The sequence below is a fragment of the Babylonia areolata genome, chromosome 23, assembly GCF_041734735.1.
Source record: "Babylonia areolata isolate BAREFJ2019XMU chromosome 23, ASM4173473v1, whole genome shotgun sequence".
Taxonomy (NCBI): Eukaryota; Metazoa; Mollusca; class Gastropoda; order Neogastropoda; family Buccinidae; genus Babylonia; species Babylonia areolata.
The window spans coordinates 33,714,936-33,721,197 of NC_134898.1; positions in this window are offsets into that span (position 1 = coordinate 33,714,936).

The following is a 6,262-nucleotide window of genomic DNA, read 5'->3' on the forward strand; positions in this document are numbered from 1 at the left end:
ATTGGCAGATGAGCGTCTTTACCATTCTGCCGCTTTAAATAAAACAAACAAAACAAAAAGACGTATGATTGTTAACCGCTATCTCGACTATAGAGCTGTGAATTGAGGTCGGTGGACTGCTTTCAAAGAGAGATGTTTATTGATTTTGAGAGAGCTTGCTGGGATGAGAAAAACACGTACGACCCACTGAAACTGGTTCCTTTCAGACCCGTTGTTAACTGTTGTCAGACTGTGGAGTCGTGAAGACGTCCATTCAGTGGTAAAAGAGATACGTAGGCCCTATATTAAGCGTTGTCAGACTGTGGAGTCGTGAAGACGTCCATTCAGTGCTAAAAGAGAGACGTAGGCCCTATATTAAGCGTTGTCAGACTGTGGAGTCGTGAAGACGTCCATTCAGTGCTAAAAGAGAGACGTAGGCCCTATATTAAGCGTTGTCAGACTGTGGATATCATGAAGATGTCGATTCATGCTAAAAGAGAGACGTAGGCCCTATATTAACCGTTGTCAGACTGCGGAGTCGTGAAGATGTGGATTCATTGCTAAAAGAGAGACGTAGGCCCTATATTAAGCGTTGTCAGACTGTGAAAATCATGAAGACGTCGATTTATGCTAAAAGTGATACGTAGGCCCTATATTAAGCGTTGTCAGACTGTGAAAATCATGAAGACGTCGATTTATGCTAAAAGAGATACCTAGGCCCTATATTAAGCGTTGTCAGACTGTGGAGTTGTGAAGACGTCGATTGATGAACTGGAGAACGCGGCATGCTTGAAGACAGATATGTGTTGAGCGGTGTCTTAAATCAGGAGTGAAACAATGTAATGATTTGACTGGAGGACGTGCACAACTTTCAAGACAGACGCACCATAGTAAACGTTGTTTTGGCTCTGGGGTCAACCCATCCGTTCAAAAGAGAACACGGACTTCTTTGTGAATCAAGTGTGTTTAGTTACTACCTCGAGTCGTGGAAACCCGTGGGTTATTGGAGAATATAAACTGATGTAAGAAAGGTGTGTGTCGCGGTGTTCGGAATGAGGCGATGGGTTCACTGAAGAGCGTTGACTGTGGACGAGACACGTGTACTAAATGGATTCTATTGACCCTGGGGTGGCTAACATGAGTGAACTTAGCAACGCTAAGTTTGCTTACAGTTAAGTAGATGTTCCGAACTCCATTGTAAACTCCATATACTTAAGAACAGTCTTAAGCGGCGTCATCTCTTCATTTGAGTGAAGCTGTGGATTAATAGGAAACAAAGTGGACTGCTTGAGAAACAATGTGTAATGTGTGGTGTCTCTGGAGTAAAGCAATGGATTCTCAGGAGAGCGTCGACTGTTTCAAGAGAGATACGCATTAACAGTGGTTATCTAGACTCTGGAGTCTTTGAGAACCATGAATAGCTTTATTTTAAGACTGTGTATAGTCAATGTTTCGGCTCTGATGTAAGTAATATGTGGATTCGTTCGTTGGTGAACATTTGACTGCTTAAGAAAGATGTGTAGCAAGTGATCGTCTAGACTCTTGGGCCGTAAAGCAGTAGGTTGGCCGTAAAACACGTCCATGGCTTTTAAGAAAGCTGTGTGTATTGTCAAGCGAAGACACTGACAACTGTCCAAACGAAGGTGTGGAATCATTTGAGGCCGTGGACTGCTCAATGAAGAGAGGAATGCATTGTTCAGGGAGTCTCAAACTCTGGAGTAATTGCGTTGGAATGATAGGTGAACATTTCATCGCGTTGGGAGTTTCAGTTTCACTTTCTCAAGGAGGCGTCACTGCGTTCGGACAAATCCATACACGCTACACCACATCTGTTGAGCAGATGCCTGACCAGCAGCATAACCCAACGCGCTTAGTCAGGCCTTGAGTGCATGCTTACATATTTGTGTACCTATGAAAGTGGATTTCATTTTACGTAATTTCGCCAGAGGACAACACTCTCGTTGCCGTGGGTTCTTTTTCAGTGCGCCAAGTGCGTGCTGCACACGGGACCTCGGTTTATCGTCTCATCCGAAAGACTAGACGCTCAGTTTGATTTTCCAGTCAAACTTAGGAGAAAGGGCGAGAGCGGGATTCGAACCCACACCCTCACGGACTCTCTGTATTGGCAGCTGAGCGTCTTAACCATTCTGCCACCTTCCTCCTTTCGCGTTGGGAAAGAAGCGCATGGGACTGGTTTGATTTCTGCACATGGGAGGGCAATGGGTTCTCTCCCTTCCTCTCCCTTTCCCTTCCCTTCCCGTCCCTCATCCCTCTGGTGTTTCCTGTGCTTATCCAGAATTTCCTGAAACCGTTATTTCCCAATGAATCCTGAGTAATGGTTGGAGCGCTGTTTTTTTGTTTCTTTGTTTTGTTTTTGTTTTGTTTTGTTTTTTGTTTGCATGTTGATTGTTTATTTTGGGGCGGAAGAAGAGCGGGATCGGGAGGTTAGCAGGGAGTAGGGGTTCGATCCCCGGAAAAAGACGACTCATCTGGCTGTCGACAAAAAAATCACGCCCAACAGAATTTCGATGTGATCTAATCTGTGAAGAACGTCACGTCTTTTCGCCCAAACCTACTGTAACAAAGGTCCTTACGACTGGCCAAATACCAGTCTTTGAGGGTTGGGGAAGGGAGGTTGGGGGCGGGTGGTGGGGGTGGGGCACACCCAACAGAATTTTTTTGTTTGCAAACAGTAAATAAAGCGAGTGGAGGGGTGGGGTAGGTTGGAGGGTGTACTCTACTATGAACGACGTCAACAACACTCAATGATGACCACTGAGGCCGGGTTTCTCTTTTCTAAGTCGGTGACTTATTCAGTGCAACAAATTAATTATTGGACAGGAAGCAGAAGCAGAAAAAAAATCTTTTGGTTTAGCGCCACGTACAGTGTCTGTTTTCTTCAGATTGGTCATCTTGTACATGAAAAGATATCCAACAGACAATCAATAGATTGATTAGTCCAATCAGGCAAAATAATTGGGATCCAGGTTTTTGTAATACCGTTACAAGATTATTAAAATATTAATTTCAAAAGTCTTCTTGAATTATATTACTTGTGGATACCAAGTAGAAGAAAATGTACTCGTCTCAGCTGCAAACAGAACAAATGCAATTGCAGACAAATGAGTTTTGCATAAAGGCGTCTATTTTGAATCAAAACTGCCTCTGTATCATAATGAAATGGATATTACATGTACATATATATAATCAGAATCGAAAATTGATATTGTTTTTCATTATGTCACCAGATTCGAACGGACATTTGCTTAATGCAGTACGAATCATAAGATATAATTAACGGACTTTTATCTGTTGTATTTTCACTTCGTGCTCTCCTGCGTGATTTAATGTGAATCAAACCTAACTTTGTGTAATGTATCCCGAATCAAACCGATTCTTAAATTATCCTTCAACCTGAGTCACAAAGTGGGTGGTGTGTTTTTTGTTGTTGTTTTTCCTCTCTTTTTTTTCGGAATGTGATCTGAATCGGAGGGACTTGAGCACAGCCCAAATGATAATGTGATGAATAAAAATGAATTTGTGTATAATAAAATCTGAATCGAAGTACAATGGACTTTCTCCCGATGTATTCACATGGATTTTACGCGCGCGCGCGCGCGTGTGTGTGTGTGTGTGTGTGTGTGTGTGTGCGCGCGTGCGTGCCTTTGTTTACGCGCGCTCGTGCGTGTGTGTGTGTGTTCGTTCTTTTGCTTAACGTCTATACACATTTGTGATTTTAGACGAAAATCCAACATCTCGCCCACCCCACCCATGCCTTGAATCATCACTGCTTTCCGTGTTTCTCTCTGCTCAATAGTTATGAACAAACAAAAAACAACAACTGTAAAATGCTTGACGTCTGATAAGATAATGAAATGATATTGCGTTAGTGCAGAAACTCAGCAGTTCTGTCTCTGTGATGGAAACAGTCAACACTGGTTGTGGTGTCTTAGGTGATGTAAGTGTCAGTACATGGACCAGTCTGTCAGGACGGCGTAACTGTTGTACCAGTCATGACGAGGGCGAGGCAGAACTGGTGTGGATGGTAACTGTTGTACCAGTCATGACGAGGGCGGGCGAGGTAGAACTGGTGTGGATGGTAACTGTTGTACCAGTTCTGACGAGGGCGAGGTAGAACTGGTGTGGATGGTAACTGTTGTACCAGTCATGACGAGGGCGAGGTAGAACTGGTGTGGATGGTAACTGTTGTACCAGTCATGACGAGGGCGAGGTAGAACTGGTGTGGATGGTAACTGTTGTACCAGTTCTGACGAGGGCGAGGTAGAACTGGTGTGGATGATAACTCTTGTACCTGTCATGACGAGGACGAGCGGGGTAGAACTGGTGTGGATGGTAACTGTTGTACCAGTCATGATGAGGGCGAGGTAGAACTGGTGTGGATGGTAACTGTTGTACCAGTCATGATGAGGGCGAGGTAGAACTGGTGTGGATTGTAACTGTTGTACCAGTCATGACGAGGGCGAGGCAGAACTGGTGTGGATGGTAACTGTTGTACCAGTTCTGACGAGGGCGAGGTAGAACTGGTGTGGATGGTAACTGTTGTACCAATCATGACGAGGGCGAGGTAGAACTAGTGTGGATGGTAACTAGTGTACCAGTTATGACGAGGGCGGGCGAGGTAGAACTGGTGTGGATGGTAACTGTTGTACCAGTCATGACGAGGGCGAGGTAGAACTGGTGTGGATGGTAACTGTTGTACCAGTCATGACGAGGGCGAGGTAGAACTGGTGTGGATGGTAACTGTTGCACCAGTCATGACAAGGGCGAGGTAGAACTGGTGTGGATGGTAACTGTTGTACCAGTCATGACAAGGGCGGGCGGGATAGAACTGGTGTGGATGGTATCTGGTGGGGCGTGCAGGTCGTCTCGGTCTCTCCCACAGCAGATCTCGGACGTGGAGCCTGACGTTGCCTGATACAGATGGACGCGGATGATACGGTTTGAAGTTATCAATTTCAACAAATGAGGTGTTGGCCACCTCGTACAGATATCAATTTGTCCATCTTAGCTCCTCCTCTGACCCTCGTACAGATCAGAAATAATGGTTGCATTGAACAACTGTCTTCTTATTTCTGGTTGTTGTTTTTTGTTTTGTTGTTGTTGTTGTTGTTTTCCTTTACTGGTGCGATTTTACTGATGACGAATTTGGTTTGCGTATTTTTCTTCGCAGTTTCTTTTACTGTGGTAAAAGACGATTTGCACGATACTTCAGGCTCATTCATTTTCAGGTCATTGATATCACAGTGTATAACAGTGACGTCCGCTTTTTCTGGAGATTAACACAACTCTTGTAGACGTGGAGCCTGACGTTGCCTGACAGTAGACTGGTTCCCCTCTGATACAGATGGACGCGGATGATACGGTTTGAAGTTATCATTTTCAACAAATGAGGTGTTGGCCACATCGTACAGATATCAATTTGTCCATCTTAGCTCCTCCTCTGACCCTTATAAATACAGTTTTTTCCCATCAACCATCCCCGTCTGGAACTCCCTGCCTGCAACAGCAGCAGAGGCTCCCTCCTTGGTAGCTTTCAAGAGGGAGCTGAACAAGATCACAGTTTAGTCCCCCCCCCCCCCCCCCCCCCCCCCCCCCCCCTTTTTTTTTTTTTTTCCTCCAGAGGGACGCTGCGAGTGACGGTGGGAGGGAGTATGTATACATGTTCTTTCTCATTGTCACCCCCTCCGGAGGAAAGATAGGTCTACTTAGGTTATGATTAGGTATTTACGCCTCTGCGCACACAGGTCATTAATAGTCATTAGTCAGTAATGACGGCTGACCTTCCAATTTGAAGATTGAAGATTTCCGTGTCTCATGTAAAGTGTGGTTCCGTCGTTTTGAAGCCTGGAAGCAGTACGATCTTCCAAGCCTTTTTTCTTGTACTCCGTTCATGACTGAGTCGTGTAGGATCAGTACTTTCGGAAGGTCCTCATGTTCATCCATTTTCTTTTTGGAACGTTTCGCATTGGCCTGATTTTTTCTTTGACGTAAGTCTGTGGGTTCCAGTCAGGAACTGGTTTGACGTCACTGTTCTGCTTTTGTTGCTTTGGTGATCGGTTTGTAAGTATTCAAGGCAAGAATACTCACTGCAATTATCATTCAGTCGGCTTTAGTATGATGATGGAGTCTCCCGTCGGTCCGACGGATAAGTAGGCAGGCAGGCTTATCTGTCGGAATGTGTCCTCATAGGGCTTTAGTATATATATATATATATATAATAAATGTAATAATAATAATAATTAAAAAGGTCACATGATTACCC